The sequence below is a fragment of the Pelodiscus sinensis genome, chromosome 13, assembly GCF_049634645.1.
Source record: "Pelodiscus sinensis isolate JC-2024 chromosome 13, ASM4963464v1, whole genome shotgun sequence".
Classification (NCBI taxonomy): Eukaryota; Metazoa; Chordata; order Testudines; family Trionychidae; genus Pelodiscus; species Pelodiscus sinensis.
Window position 1 is genome coordinate 39,093,664 of NC_134723.1, and position 21,060 is coordinate 39,114,723.

The following is a 21,060-nucleotide window of genomic DNA, read 5'->3' on the forward strand; positions in this document are numbered from 1 at the left end:
CTCTATCCTGTCCCCCCTCCGTCTCCTCTTTTCTAAGCTGAACAGTCCCAGTCTCTGTAGCCTCTCTTCATCTGGGACCTGTTCCCAACCCCTGATCATGTTAGTTGCCCTCCCCTCTCCTAACCTTTCTCTTCCCCTCTCCCACCTCCTTTTCCCAGTCTCCCCCAGTTTTTTTTCAATAAAGACAGAGTCAATGTTGGAAGAAACGTTATCTTTATTTTGTACATCAATAAGAAGGGGGCTAAGGAAAGGTAAGTGGAAGGAGGTGAGGGAGGAATGGGGTACGAGCCCCCGATGGGGAGGACTGGGCTGGCTCTGCGGGCTTCTGGGGGTGGAAGCTCTCCTGCAGCCCCCCAATTACTCCCTCTCCCCAGATGGCAGCCTGCGGCAAGTGCAGCCGGGCTGATGGCCGAGTGGTGTGATGTGCCCAGTGTGGGCACTCAGGGCACTCCAAGCCAGAACTTCTTTGCAAGCGGGGCACCCCTTAGAACTGTGTGTCCGGGGTGGGGGTCGGGATCCTTTAAGCGCAGCCCTCGGCTAGCCTGAGACAGCATCTCCATGCTCTAAGTCCTCCTTTTATGCCCTGCCGGCACTGCTTCCGGCCATCCTTAAGCCCTGTTCAGAGTCCACTCAATGTGGACTTGCTAGTTCGAACTAGCAAAACGCTAGTTCGAACTAGTTTTTAGTTCTAGATGCGTTAGTTCGAACTAGCTTAGTTTGAATTAACTAATTCGAACTAAGTTAGTTCGAACTAGCGCTGTAGTGTAGACGTACCCGGACAGACAAAGCCACCAGACCACCTTGAGGCAGGCGCCACTCTCAGCCCCATCCCTCATCTTCAATTCCAGGTTTTTTTCCCAGCCCTGCCCCTGCTGTATGTCTCCCCAATAAAGCTGGGTTTGGCTTTATTGTTTGCTCTGCAGAGGAGGTGAGAAGGTGGAAGGGAGGTGTGGGTGAGGAAAGGGCACACTCAGGAAATGCAGGGGAACTCTTCCGGAGAGGCACAGGGGAGAGTCACAGCTGGCCTTGCAGGAAACTCTCCTTCAAGGCTTCTCTGATGAGCACAGTCCCTTGATATGCTCTCTGTATGGCACTGGTGTCCAGCTGCTCACATTCCCTGGCCAGATGTTTAGTCCTAGCCCTCCCCATCCTGGCAGAAAAGTCTACCCCTTGCTTTCGCAAAGGTTGTGACACACACCGCAGGCTGCCACCACAAAGTGGATGTGGTGTTCACTTAGTTCCAGGTGGGTGAGGAGACTCCTGCACACATTCAATGAACACACGGCACCTGTTGAGCCTTGCTGAGGTCTAGGCTGCCCGTATAGGGCTTCATGAACTAGGGGAGCAAGTGTTAGGCTGCATCACTCAGGACTACAATGAGCATGTCCCCCTCCCCAACTACTGTTCGTCGACTAACCGACGTTGATGTCAGTGAAGTGTCCCTTGTGATCCACGGGGGCCTGCAGCACTATGGAGAAGTACCCCTTCCTGTAGATAAGTTCCAAGGCATGGTGGTCGGGGCGGGCAGGATGGAATTGTCCCTGCAGTTGGGGAATCGCATGGTGGCAAACCCATCCACGATGGTGTCAACATTCCCCAGAACGACGACCCTCCACAGCAGCATGTGGTTGATGGCCATGGCTACCTTCAGGAGCACAGCCCCCACTGCGGATTTCCCTGTGTTGAACTGATTCAACAGAGTGGTAGCTGGCCATCATGGCAAGTTTCCACAGGACAATAGCCACATGCTTCTGCACGGGGATGGCGGGTCGCATGTTGGTCTCCTGTCACCTGAGGTCAAGGGCGAGCCACTCAGAGCTCCATTAAGGTGGCCTTACCCTAACAGAAGTTCTATAGCCACTGCTGATCGTCCCATACCTAAATGATGATGAGGTCTCACCAGTCCAAGCTCATCTCTCGCTGCCAGAAGCGGTGTTCCACAGTATCCAGGAGATTCAGGGGCATGCGCAGCAGCAGAGCACCAGGACTTGGGTGAGCAGGGCCTGCTGTCCATGCTGTGATTCATTCTGCAGGTCCTCATTCTCGTCCTGCTGGAGCAACATGCAGGCAGTTTGGACCTACTGCACCATGAGCTGCAGCATGAGGCCTGTGAGCCTGGCACTTCTTTGCAGCAGCTCTGGCTCCATGCTGTCAGTGCTGTGGCATCCACAATGGCGGCCAGAGCACAGGAAGGCCCATGCCCACATGCCTCCACTTTTGTGTCCCGCAAGACGGGAGGCAGTGAAGGAGTGGTGTGCGAGACACAGCTGCAGAGAGGAGCCCCTGAAAACACGTGTCACAAATTGCCTGGCCAAACAGCTTCAGGAAGTGTCCACCCTTCTAGTGCTGTCCCTAAAGTGCTTCTGGGTTCTCTAAGTCTGCAGCAGGCTCCATTAAATGTGGACGTGCTATTTTGGACTGTTTCTAACTAATTTCAATGCTTTGCCATAGCGAGGACATGTTATTTCGATTTTGGTAAATTGGGAGTTATTAAATCGATTTTAGTAATTTCAAAATAGTTTCCTAGTGTCGACATGCCCTCAGGTATCCAATTTCCTCCAAACACTGCAGGATAGCTCAACAGCAGGAAGCTGCAATGAATTGACACTAGTCTTTGAAAATGTAAACTATGTTTTTAATGACTAGGACATTTCTCTTGCAAGATCGTCAGACTCTCTTGGAATGCAATCTGCTAGCTTTCATTTACCCTAAGTTACGCTATCAAGAGAGTCAACAAATACTTTTTCTATACTGGTTCATCTGATTTCTAGTTTGAAGTAAAGGGGAGATTAATACTGGAAGGGTTAATTGAAGCAGCTGTCATCTATTGGGAAGAAACCGGAATCTGTTTTGGTGCAGTTACAGTATAAATATTTTAAAGACTAACAAAACATGTAGATGGTATCATGAGCTTTTGTGGGCACAGCTCACTTCTTCAGATGATCAGAGTGTTGTATGTCCAAACCCAAAATAAATAGGGGAGAAGAGAGGGAGGAAATGAAAAAAATGCAAGGAGGGGAACAAAAGGAGGCAGTGGGTATATAAATATCAAAACTATCAGTTTTGCTTGTTACGTACCAGCTCGGTTTTCCCTTTGATATTTATATACCCACTGCCTCCTTTCATTCCCCGCCCCCTTCTCCCCTATTTATTTTGGTTCTGGACATTCAACACTCCGGTCATCTGAAGAAGTGGGTTGTGCCCACGAAAGCTCATGATACCATCTACCTGTTTTGTTAGACTTTAAAGTGCTACCATACTATTTGTTGTTTTTTAAGTTTATCCTGTATAGACTTACTCAGCTACCCCCTGAAGCTTTAGTACAAATATTGTTTGCTTGAAACATGATACCCACTATTTATTTTCCAAACTTCACAGCTATCATTCATTAAAAGGAAAATTGGTCTGGAGAGGACAAACTGAATTTCTATGTATGTGATAGTAAACATTCTGACTGAATCCTATGCAGCATGAATGTCTGTAAACTCATCAATTTGAAACCTCTGTAATCTTTATCTTAAATGTCAGGAATCACAGGAAACATTTCACATTTAGTCTGAAAACGTGTAATTTCAGATAGGCTGATGTCATTATTCTGCAAATTTCATGTTGTAGACAAAATGTGAAAATAATTGAGCTCTGACTCTCAAGCAAAGATATGCATAATAGTATGGCTAATTGGAAATTTAAATCAAGCCGTTAATCAAGTCCCTCCACCTTCAAATACTTTCCCACAAATTTTACTTTCTTAAAAGCATGTATGCTATAATAATGCACATTAAAAGGCATGCCTGGAGTGATCAGATATTTTTTTCTATTGATAACAGTATAACTACATTAAAAGAAACAAATCAAACTTTACTGTTTTAATGAATATTGGAAACTTTCCTTGCAGTAGACTCTTTCAATTGCAAAACCACAAACTAAGATCTAAATTCTGCTCTCATATCTCATTAAAACTCAAGGGAACTGTTTAGGGTTGGTCAAAACTGAATTTAGTTCTTATTTGCTTAAAATATCTCTTTTCTCATGACACAAACATAATCTACCAGCAAGCATCTCTCTCTCATGACACAAACAAAATTTATATTCTCCACCAATAGGCTGTTAATCCAAATTAATGTATTTCCAGCTATTAATAACTGCCCAGTTACATCAACACATCTATTATCAAGAACAAAAATGTTTTCCTTGATGATGTAGGACCCTATGTACCACTGGCACAAACAGATCCAGCAGGATATTTAATAATTAACCAAAAAACCGAGAAGAGTGTTTGGCACATTGTGCAGTCAATGATTGCCCAGAATAATTACATAAAATAAGTTTAGTAGTCACAGCCCATGTAACATAGGCCCATATCACAAAAACTCAGTGGCCCAAATCCAGCAAAGAATTTGAAAACATACTTAACTTTAAACATGTCAATGAAGTCAAGTTGGCTACTCGCATGATTAAAGCCAAGAATGGGCTTAATTACTTGCTGGATCAGGGCCTAATTGCAACACTGTCGGAGGCACCGATAATAGAGGTTGTGTCTCTTGTTCTGAAATAACACACACTGAAAAGCTATCATGGGCAAATTTGCTATTCATGTCTCATGGATGAGACACGGTCCTCAAAGATGTCAACACAGCACATTACAAAAGCTCTGAATTCACAGAGGAAAGGAAAGAAAAAAACAAATTAGCTAATAGATTTCTTATAAATCTGGTGAGTCAATTAACACGGACCACAATAATAATCTGCCAATTAGTGTAAGATAAAAATAAAATGAATTTTCCCATTCAATAACAACTTAGGAAGGTCCTAATGCTCAGATGGAACTGAATTCTAAATTATGCTTGATCCATTATTCAAGTCTCAGTACATTTTTCAGAAAGAGAGAAAAAAAGTGAGAGAGAAGAAAACAAAGGAGAAAACTATATATATGATTCTGAATTTGTGAGATGGAAGTAACAAAAACAACTGTCTGAAGCCTGAGGGGCTGCCGTCATACCAAAGAAAAATCTAATTGAAAATGCAAATGTTAGTATTCTCCTCCTCACAGGGCAGATGGACAGTTTTAAACAATATCAGCACCTGGAAGATACAAGTATTAGTCCACAGATAGAAAGTGAGGGAATCGCCAAATTGTGACTGTGGCGTATTACAAATTGACAGACACATCATGGATAATTGCCCTATTTATGCCCATCTTGGAGGTGTCACAGCCATGCACGAAGCTACTTCCTCTGCTCTGGATGGGATAAGAGACTTTATCTCTTTACCAATCAGCTGTTTGGCAGCACAGCGGGGCAGTCTGGATGTTCTGTGGTCAACAACGGAAGCCTCTGTCGACCGCTCCGGTAAACCTCATTTCACGAGGCATAACGGAGCAGTCGACAAAGGCTTCTGTTGCCGACTGCAGACCGTCCAGACTGCCCCGCTGTGCCACCAAACAACTGATCGGCACAGCGCGGCAGCCATTTTGATGTAAATTGCCACTTTATTTTCCTATGTCTACTAAACTCATCTACATGGCTCTGTCGACGGAGCCATGTAGTCTAGACATACCCTTAGCGACTAAATAAATAGAATCATGAGCTTTTATGGGCAAAACCCACTTCATCAGATGAATTGTAGTGGAAATAAGGGAAACATATATATATAAATACAAAACAACAGACGTTCCTGTCAATTATAGCACCCGTGTTAATGAGGCTAATTAAATAAGCTGAATGTGTCCCATTCATAGCTTTGATGTGGAACTGCAGATGATAATAGCAGGAGAAATTAGCTTTGCAATGAGGCAACCAGTTAATGTCTTTGTTTAGGCCCAGGGTAACAGTGTCAAATCTGTAGATAAATTCCAGTTCTGCAGACTCTCCCTGTAACTAGGGAGTGAAATTCCTTTGTAGGAGAATGGATGCTTTCAAATCTATGATGGAATGACCCGTGTTAACATGTTATTTTAAACTGTATTTGTTTAGAAAAAAGTTTGTTTGCTCCCCGCAAGTTAGGTTAATTCACATGGTGTTATTTAGATAGTATAGAGGCCCATATGTGCATCCATAATGCTTTGGTTCATTCCAGGATGAGATGCCTGTGAGGGACATATGTCTGACAATATCTAGCCATGATGTTTTTGTTCTTCTAGGGGTGGCAGGGACTTTTTCTTCCTGCTTTTATGGAGTCAAATTTGAAAATTGTTCTCTCAGGGGATTTGGCAGGCATTCAGAGAAGCTGAGCACACCATCTTAAAGAGCCTGGAGCTATCTTAGAGAACAGGATCTGTTCAGTTAGGAAGTGGCTCTCTTCACTTGACTTGAATTCTTATATTTTTAATTAGACATGTTTCATCTGAATGGTGTCAGTCTTCTTCCCCCAGGACATCAAAAACACAAAGGAATATTTCTGTGCGCTGGTGAGTTGACAAACTGTTCAGGAAGTGGAGAGTAAGCCCTGCAGGTAAGAAGATGAACTATTTTCCTCTTGGTTGGTTCCTCTCCAGTTACTATGTCTCACGCCACACTCATTGAAATCAGCCCCCATCCTATGCACCCTTACATTCCTTTTCACTGTCTTGGAATGCCTGGTTTCCACCACACTCCACTCCCTATCACAGCTGTAATTATGACACCTGGACCTACACAGGGTTGTGAGACTTTACCCTACCCCTACTAACCAGTTGCTCTGGCCCCAGGTGTAGGCTATCACATCCCTGATCTTAATGGCAGGCCTTATTATTTGCCCCGCTCTAGTCATCAGAGAGACATGAATTCAGATCTTCTGAAGCACAGGCCTTTAACTAACTGAGCTAATAGAGTGACTCCATGAGGCAGCAGCAGCAGTACATTGTCAGCCTTAGGGAACGAGACACTAGAGAGAAGCAGAGAATACACTTTGTAAGGGAGGTACACGTTCACATTTAATATACATAAGACATGGAGGAAAAGGATACAGGGGAAATATCTCCATGGCTGGGTGCTGTGGGAGGCCTATATAGCTTCTGGGACAGAATACATGGTAAATGTGGCTTCTAGTTTCTATAAATAAGATGCTACATGGATAATATTTATCTCCTATTAGTATAATAGAAATATATAAACATTTGTAGTCATAATCAACACAAGGAGTGTGAATTCAGCTGGTTGGAAAAGGCTGTTATTAAATTGTCATTTAAACTAAATAATTTACTACATTATACTGAATACACTTGAGCAGAAAACATTCATAACTTTAATGAATCACATAATTAAATGCATAGTGCTGTTTAGAAATAAAATCACGGTTACAGACGCATGAGAATGAAAACTAAAATAAAGTTGTCAGACTTGCAGGGAAACATCTCTGGGTCTTCATTGGTAAAATCATCTCTCTTAATTTTTCCCCCATGTTGTCCTCAAACATAAGTCATTAAAAATAATGAAACCAGACTTGAGTGCTTTGCTGCCCTGCTGTCATTTGCTGGGTGAAAATATATATTTCTAAAAGTCCAGGCAAGCTCCTGTAGAAGCTGAGGTGCAATAACCAATGAAAATAGGAACTGTGGAAAACTGGGAAATATTTGTACGATTTCTTATTACTATCAGATGCTCCTCAGTGCGCTATTACCTTGTCTGGAGGCATAGAGTTAGATCTGAAGACTTGTTAAATCAGGCTGGAAGTGTAAAACAAGGATCTAGATAATGGAGGACCCCAACCCTGTTGATAAGGCTATTTGCAAAGCTGAGATACTGGAAATCAAAAGACCCTGATTGTTAAAAACTCTCCCCATGCAAGGAAGGAGAGAGGAAGTTGTTAGAGACTGCCTGGTGCCAGGAGAATATCTTGTAGGCTGTCTGACACTGATTAAAAGACTGAGATCTATAGCAAAGACGTTTTAAGTTGGAAAGAAGGGAGAATGGAGGAGCGTCATAGCTAAATCAGGCCTATCCTCAAGGAGACTGAGAGGACTGCCAAGAACAGGTGAGACAATATGCATATAGGTCTCTGTTGTTTTAAATCCACGTCTACACACACAGTGTACATTTTGCCAAACTAAATCAGACTTTATTGTGAAGAATCTGCTTCCATGTCACGGCATATTACTAACAACCAACTCCAAAAAAGTGAAACTCTGGCACAGACAAAGCCCAATGAGATAATGAGGTATTCAAGCCCTTTTCTACACTAGGGGGTTACTTTGAAATAACTTCCCTTATTTCAAAATAACAAGCAGAGTGTCCACACTATCAAGTCTGTTATTTCAAAATAACGGGCTGGTTATTTTGAAATAGTAACACTTGCTTTCCATGAGGAATAACGCTTATTTTGAAACAGTTATTTTAAAATAGCCGTAGTGTGGTTGCTCCACTGCTGCTATTTCAAAATAACTACTTCCCAGAATCATTCAAAACAATTACTCCCCAGTGCTTCCTGGGGCTCTAAGTCAAGGTAGTGCTCCCATAGTAAGGGAGCCTGCCTCGGATTAATTTTGTGGCTTCCCCACAGTGCGGACACACCATTTTGAAATTATTATTTTGGGAGCTGTTATTTCAAAATACTTACCTACTGTAGACATGCCCAGAAGTGGTAACCTACCCCAGGATCCTAAGAAGGATATCACATAAAATAACCTGCTAGCCAGTTCTCACAAAAAAAGAAAAAAAATCACCCACAGTTATAATTTCCAATTGTGCAAAGAATTGTTTCAATAACCCATGGAGGATTCTGAAAATGAAACAATGAGATGAAAAATACTTTCAACTGTGTTCCAAATCCAAACTTTTCCTCTATTTTTCTATAAACAATGTAATTCTATCACTCAAAATATACACCAAAACAGAATAGATACAAACCCCTGAACATAAAATAGGTTCCAGAGAAACCCAACAAAAAATCTAAATCAGATAGTCTCACACCTAATTTCCTCAAGAAAACAGCCTGTTTGCTATCATTACAGAAGAGTTTTTCCTACTTTCCATACTGTTGCTCCTTTGGCTCAGGTTCACACAGAATCAAGTAGCCGCGTGTACCCGCTATAATATTCAAAGAGTTAATCAACAGCGTAGACTTATTTCCTACCTATCCTTAGTTGAGAAGGGGTTACCTCAGGTCAATTGGTCAATGTTAGGAGGAACATGGTGCTCTTTTCTCTATGGGGGAAATAACTGAAGCTGAGGCCTGTTCAGAGGAATCACTGATACCTTAGGGCCAACAAGAGAGCATTCCCTTAGCAAAGGGATAGGGGAAAGTACCCTCCTCAGTTTTGTATTTGTAAATTGGTTTATTTTTGTTTGCAGGACGAGCACTCTTTGTGTCTTCCCCGAGGCCTACCTTGAAAATAAATGCAGAGGGGGAAGACCAACAATGATCAGCAGGGAACTGATGTGCTCCATGCCCCACCACTCCCAGAAGAGGAAGTAAGGAGGAATCTTGCGGTGTTCCAAATGTCTTCCATTTTGCATATGTCCAGAACCATCGTGTTTCTCAGATTGGTCAGTTTGTCGGGCATCCTATGCTATGCAGATGTGTCATTAACTTTTAGCTCCACCATCTGCCATGTTGAGCAGAGATCTAAGAAATGTGTGTTATGTACAAAAAAAATTGAATTTGCATTTTTACAGAAAATGCTTAGTTTTTACATTGTGAAAAAAACCATTCTCATTATTCCAGGAGTGTCTGACCTTATTACACAGGAAGGCTACATAAAATTCAGCACAACTTTGCGTAGGCCAAGTAGATATCACGTGTTCATAACATTTCAGCTGACAGCCCAAATCCTGTTGCCTGGAGCTGACGGGGGGGGGGGGGGGGGGGGAGAGGAGGAGGGAGAGGAGGTGCATCTACACTGTACGAGTCAATTTTGAAATAGTTTATTTCGAGATTTGGTGCTGTCTAGACTTATTTTGAAAGAAATTGCTATTCCAAAATATCCCTTTCTCCTCATGGAATGATGTTTACTGAGATATCAGAATAGCAAGCCTGTTATATTTCAAAATAATGGGCACGCTCAAAAGACACGGAATAGCTATTTCGGGATACCTCCAGTATCCACGGTATCCTAATTTAGTGCTGCAGTGAAGACGTAGTCTAGGAGTTTTATATTTTGTGCATTTAAAAAAATTCTGCAAATGCAGCATACAGACCTAGAAGGATTTGGTATGGAAGAAATACAAATTGCAATTCTCTAAATTTTGCTGTATTATAATGATGGTACTGGTAGGCTCCAAACTTGCTTAAAAATTGTAGATATATCTATTAAAACATTGTGTTCAAGGGAGGCATATATATAGGTAGTTATGTGTGTAGATGTTGCTATGATAGCTAAAGTTCAGCATTTCATTTTAACTGTAGAAAAACACAGATTTTTGTTTGTTTTTAATTGGAGCATGTGGAGGGGGATATCACAGAAAGCTAGGATTCCTGAGGGGCAGTAGTCACTTCACATAAGGGGCATGAATGTTTCTCTGTAACATTCCTAGTGTTTCCACAGGACTTTGATTTTGAACATGGTGCTAGATGTCCACATTTCCCTTATAGCTATGTGGAGGTAGAGAAAGCAAATTAAACAAACAAAAAACATTTATCCAGAAATCAGTGGATCCACATAAAACAACATTAACAAAATGGAATTTGCATTTTTACAGAAAAATGCTTAGTTTTTACATTGTGAAAAAAACCCTAAATTGTACTGAAAGTACCATTCTCATTATTCCAGGAGTGTCTGACCTTATTACACAGGAAGGCTACATAAAATTCAGCACAACTTTGCGTGGGCCAAGTATTTGCATTTTAGTTATTTCATATAGAACTTCTCTTTGAACTTTGGCAGAAAACCCAATGTGTTAGCTTCAGGCAACTCCAATAGAACTTCTCTGGAGGAATCAGTTCCTCATCAGTATTTGCCAGGGGGAAAAAAAAATCTGGAACCTACAGGTACTACGTGAGGAAGTAAGCACCGCCTTAGAAAACTCCACCCACAAATTCAAGAGATGTGAAAACCTGATCTGACACCCTCAAAGAACAGGGTTCAGGACTAACATCCTGGCATTGATGAGGAAACACAGTAAATACTTTAAAGGTATTTTCAGGTTATTTTGAAAGTGTTTGTGTACCTATACTATATATTTAAGTTTGTCTTTGTGTTTGTTTGTTCAAAAACTCCTCCTAAATGGGAAGAGCTAGGACCACCAAATTCAGTATGCAGCTTCCTCTGATCATAACTTAAAGCAATGTAAGGGTTTGGTTGTGCCAGGAAAATGTGATGTACTTGGAATGGGATTGTTTCTCATAAAACCATACAAAAAAGAGACACAATAACCCGGCAGGTGAATCGGGCTGGCTGGGGACACCTCCCACAATCCAGTACCTCCAAGGTGCCCTCTAGGGACGATGTGGGGGAGGTTATGACACCCCCCTCCCCCTGATTCATATGGGGACAATGCTGGCTGCAGGGAACAACAGGAAAGTGCAGTTTGCTGCATTCCTCACTCTGGCTGAGGTGCACAGGGAGCAAAGGAACCTGGACCTGTCCCAGCAGGGGGGCATGCACCCTTCCCCCAGAGATGCATGCTGGAGTTGCAGCAGCCATGGAGAGGTACTTCTCACCTGGTCCCAAGCTGCTGTGGCGAGAGAGGCGTGTAGTTGTCCTCTCTCCCCAGGGCAGCTTGCGTACTGAATTTCTCATCCCGTCCCACGCCAGAGAAATGATTCAAATGAACACGTACATTTTCATTTTATTTTCAAAATCCAAAAATTAATTGAGTTAAGGACCTGAGCAGGGTAAATATTCTAATTAGTTTATAATTAAACTTTAATATGATAAAGAAATGCTAAGGTATGGTGGTTATAGAGCTCCAGTACTCCAGGTATCCGAGAAGACTAGGATGTATGGCAGCGGGGAGCTTAATAAAATGGAGGAGCTTCATGGTCATGATTTCTCCAAATGCTGCTTAAAGCTTGGCTCTTTGTGTTTATCTCCTCCCATTACCAACACTATTCAGCTGTCAGGGCTACCACAGAGATTGCAGTAGCAGTAGGGTTGCCAGATGGTCTAACCAAAAATACTGACCCCCTCCCCCAAAAAAAAACAGGAAAAAAATTCTGTTGAGAAGGGGGAGACCAAAAAAAAAAAAAAAAAAGACCCCTGACAGCAGTTATTAAGCAAAAAAAATTAAAAAATTAAAAATCAGCATGGCCCCTTTAAGAAGAGGCATTTTTTCCCAGCAGCCATTTTGTTTTTCTTTCCAGCCTCAAGACAAGCCCCTGTGGAACCAGGTAAGGGGGGAGCATCGGGGGGCCTGGCAGAGGGAGCGGGGGGGGGGCGGTTGCTGAGTATGTCATAGGGTTGCCAAGTGTCCATTTTAGATGCCTGCTCTTTTTTACGGACAGGAGGCAAAAATATCAGACTGTCCAGGTCGATACCGGACACCTGGCAACCGTAAGTAGCAGCAGCAGTGGCTGGAATTCCACCCCTTTAAATCGCTGCTGGAGCACTAAGTGCTCTAGTTATAGCTATAGGAAGAGGATGACTTAAAGTGACACTTCTCTGTAATCATGGAGACTCTTGTACCTCCAACGTACTTCTAAAAAATTCATCATGTGATAAATCTTCGACAATGTCCCCGAGAAACAAACTCTCACTCCCTAAAAATATTAGGAGCAGACAGAGATTTATCTTCACATTCAATATTCAACAGGAAAAAATTGAAGAAAAATGTGTATCTGCTGTTCTTTTGTCACTGGTTATAATGACTCATCCAAACACAGTTTTATGGGAAAAAAAAGTTGTAAGGATTAAAACTATTGCCAGTATTTTTGATATTCTGCAGAGAAATTTAATTTTGGTACCATTCTGTGTTGCAGGGGAAAATCTGCATTTCTTAATCCATGTACAGCACCTGGGCTCATTCATAATTAACCCCAAATAAATTTTTATTTTGCTTGCCTGGACTGTATTTCATTTTTACTACAATCTCTCTCTCTCATTTGATTGTATCTCTAAGGTTTATGAGCTCCTACAGCACTATCAGTGATCATTCCAGTAAATGTGTTTTTTTTAAACTTTCATTCCACTAATTGAAGTGAAACAGAAAGTTTGAATTAAAATCTGACAAGTGAGTTGTAATGCAATTGTTCACAGTCAAAGTCTGAACATTCACAGCCACTCTGCACTGTGTCTGAAGCACAATTTATAAGGCTTTTGGCATCATTTAATTCTTCTCTCTTTGCTTTGGCTATACCTGCGGACTGCTACTATTTCTAAGACGACTATAATTAGACAGTTATTGAGACAGAACAGACTTCTCCACTGATATGTTCAGCAGCTGAATAATTTTTTTAAATGCATCTCAGCTGACAAAAAGTATTTTCACAAAATATAACTCTTATGCCTAAAGATAAATAGGACTAGCAAAAGCATCCAAAAGAGTGCTATTCACTAGCTCTCAAAGTATGGCAATGCCGCCTAAAATGTCACCTACATCTGTGTTCAAATCAGCAAGATTGGACCCATAGTTAATACCCATGTATTATGAGCCAATTTTCCTAGGAGGCATTGGAATTTCTTTGGCCCTACATGTCTCTTATGCTTACGTACTGTAGTCAGAGTGTATTAATATCAAGAAATCTGTTCAATGAGTTTCTCCTTCAGAAGGGCCACAGAAAAACTCAGCTGAACAGAGCCTTTATCAAAGCAAATGTATGCTGCATAAACAAGATGCTGGAAAGATTTGTTAACATGCACCTAAAGTCTTCAAAATGAAACAGTCTGTGAATTCACATTAATAAAATATCAAGCCTGTGTAATATATATGAAATTAAGCATCCACTTCAAAAATAGTGGAATCTTTAACAAATCTGGCAATAATTCTTACAAGAGATAAATTATTGCAATTCACGCAAGTGCTGACTATTGTGCTCAGTTCCGGGTCCAATCATGCTGCTGTGAACATAGACAGAAGTAGGTTGCATTTTAGGAGGTATTACAGTATTTTGAGAGTGAGTGAGTATGGGGAAGAAGGTAAAGGTGGCTCTCAGTCACCTTTCTGCCTAACTCCTTCGGGCTGAACCAGCCTCTGGAAAAAATTAAAGCAACCGCAGATCAGAGAGTTAACACTGAAAAGTTAATACACCTAATGCGGCTCCTAATGGGACCACGTGACAGTTTTGTCATTAATATTTCAAAGTAAGCAGGACGGAGCCCAGTAGTTAACATATATATTTGTATTTTATGAAATACATAAAAATATGACGCCAGCAGGGTTGTTTTTTTGGTCTTGCATTGATTTAGTAAGCAGGACAGATTCTATATCAAGAATACATAAACCCTTGGATTCAGGGCTCTATTGTACTTAATTGGCATATGACATTGCTATTTTAATAAACTATTTTTAGAATGGTATGTGTATTTCCCTTCTCAAAGTTAATTTAATTGCCATGGGAATTACTGAAATGCTTCAAGGCTGCATTCAGGTCACGTTTTCAAACTTTCTCTACAACCAGTCATGATGAACACCTTCTACACACACAGACTCTCTCTCTTTCTTTCTCTCTCTTAACGAAAGATGACATTCCCACATAAACACACCCACACAATCAAATATGGTGAGAGTTACCAATCCTGAATTATTCTGATAGAAATTGGACCTCAAGTCCTCGTCCTGTGGTGATCATATCCCAACTCTACTAAAGTGCATGAGGTTTCCAAAGATTTCATTGTACCTTCTGATCAATTTCAGTCAGACTTGAGGAGAATTATATTAGACATTGGTCACATGCTCTAAAGCTGTGGTTTTTAAAACTACAGGTCATGACCCAGTACTGGGTTGGGGACTGTCAGACACTGGGTCTCGTTGCTTTAGGGGGATCAGGTGATCAGTGAGGGTGCTGGCACCTCAGACTATGCTGTGCCCTTGAAGTGTCCGACAAGAGGCCCAGCTCCTGGAGTGGGGGAGTGGGAGTGCACAGGGCTGCACCCACTGCCCCTGCCCGCACTAGCGCCGCACTCCAACTGGCTGGAAACCAGCTACTTCTGGGGCGCAGCATAGTCTGAGGCACCAGGACAGACAGCACCCCCACTGATCACCTGAGAGGCAGGAAGAGGCAGAAAGCTGTCTTAGCACCCCCCTTGCACTGCTGACTGGGAGCTGCTCAGAGTAAGCTCCTTCTGCCCCAGCCCTGACATCCCCAAAGCTGGAACCCCCTTCTGAACTCCAAAGCTCTCATCCTCAGCCCAACCCCAAGCCCGTACTCCAATCAAAATTATGTTGGGTCGCGGGTATCAACAATTCTTTTTCAACGGGGTCATGAGAAATAAAGTTTGAAAGCCACTGCACTAAAGATTCCCAAGGATGACTTGGATTTGGTTTGCCAACGCTTAAGAACACCTCATTCCCTCTCCAACGTTCAGTGAACATTGGCATATTGCCTACCACAGATAGGGCCACAGTCTTTGCAGTGCTACATACATAACCCTCCAATAGGAAGCAAGTCTTTGGACAGCTCTGATAGTAACCTACCAGATGACACTTATTTATTACGGCTGAAGCATTTTAGGCTTTTCTTGTATTCAAGATGCACATCTTTAAGTGTGATCGTGGGACTGTATGGACCTCTCTTCAGGAGAGGGCCTGGTTAAACTCTAGGATCTGACGTGCACTTCAAAGGACTCTTTGAAATGAGGTGCTAGACCAGGCATTCTCATACTTCATTGCACTGTGACTCCCTGCTGACAACAAAAACGAGTCTGTGACCCCAGGAGGAGGGACTGAAGCCTGAGTCTGTCTGAGCCCCAGGGCCCAAGGAAGGGAGGGCTAAAGCCAAAACTCCCCGGCATTGGGGCCCAAAACTAAAACCCAAGGATGACAGCCCCAGGCACAGGGCCTTTGAATTGGGCTCCACCACCCAGGAGTGAAGCAGGTACTGGGGTTTCTACTATCAGGTCTCCAGGGACATAGCTGGCCTGCCCACAAGCCTGCATTGGCTATGTGGAGCTGGGGAGGACAAACACTAAAGTAAACAACAATAAAAAAAATATCAAACTTCCTAATATTCACACATGACAATGTATTCAAATCTATTAAGTTTTCATTCACTGCTTTTGGATTGTTCTAAATTGCATGGTTGTTAATGTTTACTGTCTCCTGAAATGGAGCAACTACAGAAGCATGTCTATAAATTATTTACTTTCTAATTATCAGAGGCTTATTAACATTTGCCTGAAAGAATAAGCTGGATCTTCACTCTGAGGCTGTTAGACTTTTGGGGGCTGAATCTCCTCTCACTTTGTTGGCATTATTTCCAGTTTAGAAAGATGCAAATGAGATGAGCCACTCTGGCCTCAACCAAGAACACTTCTCTCCCTCCCCCCATCCCTAGAGCCCTTAAAGGGGCAGACTCTGGCCACAGTGCCTGTACCAGCTCCAAGCCTGCCACCCCATAGCCAGCAGACACTGCCCTTGACACAGTGGCCCCAAAACATGAGCCAGCAAGCAACTGACAGCCAGCCCTCCACTGCTCCCCAGGAGCAGTCTGCCAGCTCCGAGTAGCCTGCCAGGTCCCGGAGAAAGTAGGCACCCTCTCGGTCCAGGGCGGAGATCATGGACCTAATTCAGGTTTGTGGGGATGCCTCCAATGTCCATGATCTCCACACTAGATGGAGTAACGTGGCCGTCTATGGCAGGATAGCTGCCAGCCTGGCCACATGTGAACCCAAGAGCAGGTTCTCATGAAAATCAAGGAGCTGCGGCAGGCGTATGCCAGGGCCATAGGGGGCAGCTCCCAACCAGGGGCAGACTCCTGCCCTGATTTTGACACCCTGGACCGCATCCTGGGGGGCAGGATTGTCCATGCTCCCCAGGTGGTCATCAATCCTGGGGCAGAGGGCCCTGACCACAGCATGGAGGAGAAGGACGAGGAGGAGGAGGAGGAGAGCCAGAAGCCGCAGGAGAGCGGAGGGACCATGCCGTGCACCCAGGACCACCGAGCTGTCCCAGCAGGCCTGTTGCCGGTGTCGTCCGAGGCCGGAGAGGCATCAACATGTGAGTGCCATCACTGTCCCCTTATGCGGGGGGAAGTGGGTAATGGGACGGAAACCAGGGACTGCATATGTGGGCCTTGCTGTCCACGGATCACGCAGCAACCCTTGCACGTGTAAGCTCTGATGGTGCAGGGCACGGTCATCCTCGTCTTGCAGAGGGGGCTGGGCTTCACCCACTGTGTCTCCAGGGATAACTGAGCCGCAGGAGAGCAGAGGGACCATACTGTGCACCCAGGACCACTGAGCTGTCCCAGCAGGCCTGAGGTTTCACGAGGCATAAGGGATCGGTCGGCTGGGGAAGGGTCTAGACTGTGCCACATCAGCTGATCGTCGGCACAGCATGGCAGCTATGTTTATTTTAACGAAGCGGGGATTATTTAAATCCCCGCTTCTTTGCCTGTGCTGGGTAAACTAGTTTACATGGCTCCATCAATGGAGCCATGTAGTCTAGACATACCCAGCATGAGTACGAAGAGAGATGCATTAGCACAGGAGAGATGGAGAAAAATCAGCCATATTTTTCATACTGAAAGAGGATTTGGTCATGTTCTCATGTGGTTAACTTGGGTTTCCTTCCCACCCCCCAAATATAAGTATTGCAATAAGTAGTGACTATGGGACCAATTCTAAGCTCTGTGAAATCAGTGGATATCTTTCCATTGACTTCAATGACTTCTGGATAGAGTGCATGTTAACATTGTAGGTGGGGCACAATCCCTCACATTAATTGTAGGTATCTTTTAAATGTCACTCAAGGCTCTGTTGTGCCTGCTGAATCCGTTCAGTTCAGCGCTGTTACTATTATTTTGGTGTCCCTGCACTTGCACTACAATGTCTGAGGCACTGGAGTCGCAGCTCTGGCATGAATCTTTTCACTTAGAAGAGCTCTTTTGGTAAGTTAACCTCAGGAGGGTGGAAACAGGGATGTGTCCTGAAGAGAAATTTGTTATGCTCTGATATGATTTTCTAATTCTTCTCATACAGGGCAGAGGTCCAGGTGCCTCAAACAACTGCTACTTGTTTTAGGAATTATTTCTGGCTATGGTCTAATGAAGACAACAGGCATATTCTCCAAGAAGGAAAAAGGAGGATGAAAAGAATTCAGGGTCAACCATGACAATCGTTTCTCTTCTTGAAAACGGTATAAAGGTCTGGATTAGAGTACTGGAGTCACAATCAGGCCTACAATCAGTTTTCTGCTCAGAAGAATTTCAATATCAAAAATATTCAGTAGTAGGCAGTTAGCATTCCCAGAAGCAGAGAGAGTCAAAAGAGGCAGATGGAAGGAGAGGCATGTGCATCAGAGACCAATCAAGGAAAATGCAGAAATATGTCCTCTGAGTCTGAAAAGCTGAAACTGACCATGAGGGAGTTCCCACTGAAAAATGTTAAGGGCTAAACCTAGGGCATTAAAAGAGAGAGGGAGAGAAAGAGAGAGAGAGAGAGAGACAATGTGAAGATGACATTCATGAAGAGATAATGAGAGAGGGAAGGTTCAAACCAGAAAAAGAAAGTGCAAGGGATACTTGCTCCTGCTGAAGGTGCTTAAATAATACAGCAATCAGTGTTAATGAGGGTACGGCTACACTGTGGTGTTTTTTTCAGAGAAGGTATGCAAATTGCACTCGTATTTGCATATTTTTTTTCCGTTTTTTTCCCCCGGAAGAGGATTTTCCAATATTTGGCTCGTCTACTCGGGTCCAAATGTCAGAAAAAAACCCTCTTTCGGAAGCCCCCTGTACATCTCGTTTAGCATCATAGTACAGGTTGAACCTTTCTAGTCTTTAGTCTGGCACTTTCTGGTCTGCAACATCTGTGATCCAGCATGATTTTAATTAGCTGGATGTCCACTTACCATGGGTATGGCCAAGTTTCCCATGATCCCATAAAGTTTGTTTATAGCCACCAATCCTGGCTCTCAGTGCTCTGTAATTTAGCTCTAATTTACCTCTAACTATCTTCTAACAGCCCCTCAAGCAGTGGAAATGTTGGTGATGCTGCTAGACAATATTGACCTCCTATGGTCCAAAAAATTTTCTGGTTCAGCACTGGTCAGGCCTTGAGGGTGCTGGACTAGAGAGGTTCAACCTGTAAATGCAACTTTAAAAAAAAACTATTACAATATTCCTGTATTGTACCAAAAACTCCAGGGCAAGCACAACAAATATATGATCCAATGCTGTGTATTTATGCTTTTCAGGGCTTTTGTTTAAAAAGAAGGGGGGGGGGGGGAAGAGACACTATTTATACATTGTAAGACTTTAAAAGGAAAGTCATTAGCGATAATTTATGTAGCACCCTTATGGCATGGATAGTTAAATAGTGCTGATATCTCTGTGGTGGTAGAAGCTATCAGTAATTCTGAATCCATTGCCCCATTACTTTTAATAATGCTGACAATGGCTTTTAAAAATGATTCTTAACATGTAATTAAATACAATCAAAATAGTTCTCACAGTCTGTCATTTTAAAATATGCTGTTTTTGTTAGAGGGCCTAGTTCAGCAATGTACTTCAGCATGTGCTTAATGTTAATCTGTACCAGTGAGAGCCAGTAGCATGATATGAAGCATTAAGCAGTACCACTGAAGTCAATGAGACTTTTGGCATGCTTCAAATTGGCATGTGCATCAGTGTGTTCTTGGTTCAGGGCCCTAGACTGGAAGGTCTTTGGAGCACGGTCTGGGTTTACATTACATATTTACAGTGCTTAGTACAATGGGTCCTGGTCTCTACCCATTACAATAAAAGTGCAATAAAATAAACAAGATAATAAGGATAAGGTTTTCTTTGGGGAGCAGGAAATCATATTTCAGACCAATGAATAGTCAATCTCTTTAATTTCAATGCAATTAAAGCAAATCATAGAATAATTTATTACACAATATTCATCATTTCTACAGCTTTCACAAGACAGTTATTCATGGTGGGCATACTGAGAAATGTCATATAGGCAAATCCAGCTCATAAGAATCAATTATTATGGTAATACAAATCTAATAAGTCTGGAGAATTCTCACTTGACATGTCTTTTGATAGAGGTGGAGATACAGTGGAGCAGCCAAAAAACAAATTTATGATTATGATACTAGAAGTTTAATTAAACACTAGAAGGTAACTTCAATTTTAAAGTATCATTTTTTATTATTGGCATATAAGAAATAATATATCATAAGGAACAGACATCATTTCTATGTTCCTATTATTCACCAAGGATAATTCTTATATTGGCAAGGTTTCTACTGGTTAAGGAAGGGCACTGCCAGTTTCCTGGGATCTATTACCTGCTCTACCACTAGGCATCCACACAATCTGAGGAAAGTAATTTAGGAATTATTCAAAACTCATTGAAGTCAATCAAAAGAGTCCCAGTTGGTTTGGGATTGTGCACTTAATATCACAATGTCTCAGTTAACCATACTGTAAAATGTCTGTAATAATCTAATCTTAATTAGTTAATATTACAGTGGTGTTCCAAAAACTAATTAATTAGTGTTCTTAATATGCTTTGAGATTTTCAAATGAATATTATTATATAATTGAAAAATACATTTAGTATTATAGTTGACTCAGAGAATTCCACTGTTGGTAAAATTACCATATTATAAACATTAAGTTCCAACAATGATCCTGTGAAGATTTATAAAAGTGCATCACTTTAAATGCGAGTGGTTCCCATTGAGTTCAGTGGTGTTACTCACATGCTTAATTTTAAGCATATGTGCAAGCATTTGCAAGACTTCTGCCAGTATGTATAATTCTGCCAACAGAGAAATCTTAAAAAAAGGGTATGCACATGGAATGGGAGAGAAGAGTCAGATGCAGGGTGGTTCAGAGGAAGAGAAACAGTAGGAAGGAGTGGGTGGGGTTTGAAGTGGCAGGAATGGGAGAAGACATAATGTAACTGCAGTCTAATCCTGAGCAAGAGAAAGAGAGGCTTCTGTAAGAGAGCAGATTCAGAGGCAGCATCAGCTGAAGGGGTCCAGGTCTCTTTGAGAGCCCTGATATAAAGAGGTTGTGGCTGGCTGTGAGTTTTCCTAGGGTGCGTTTACACTG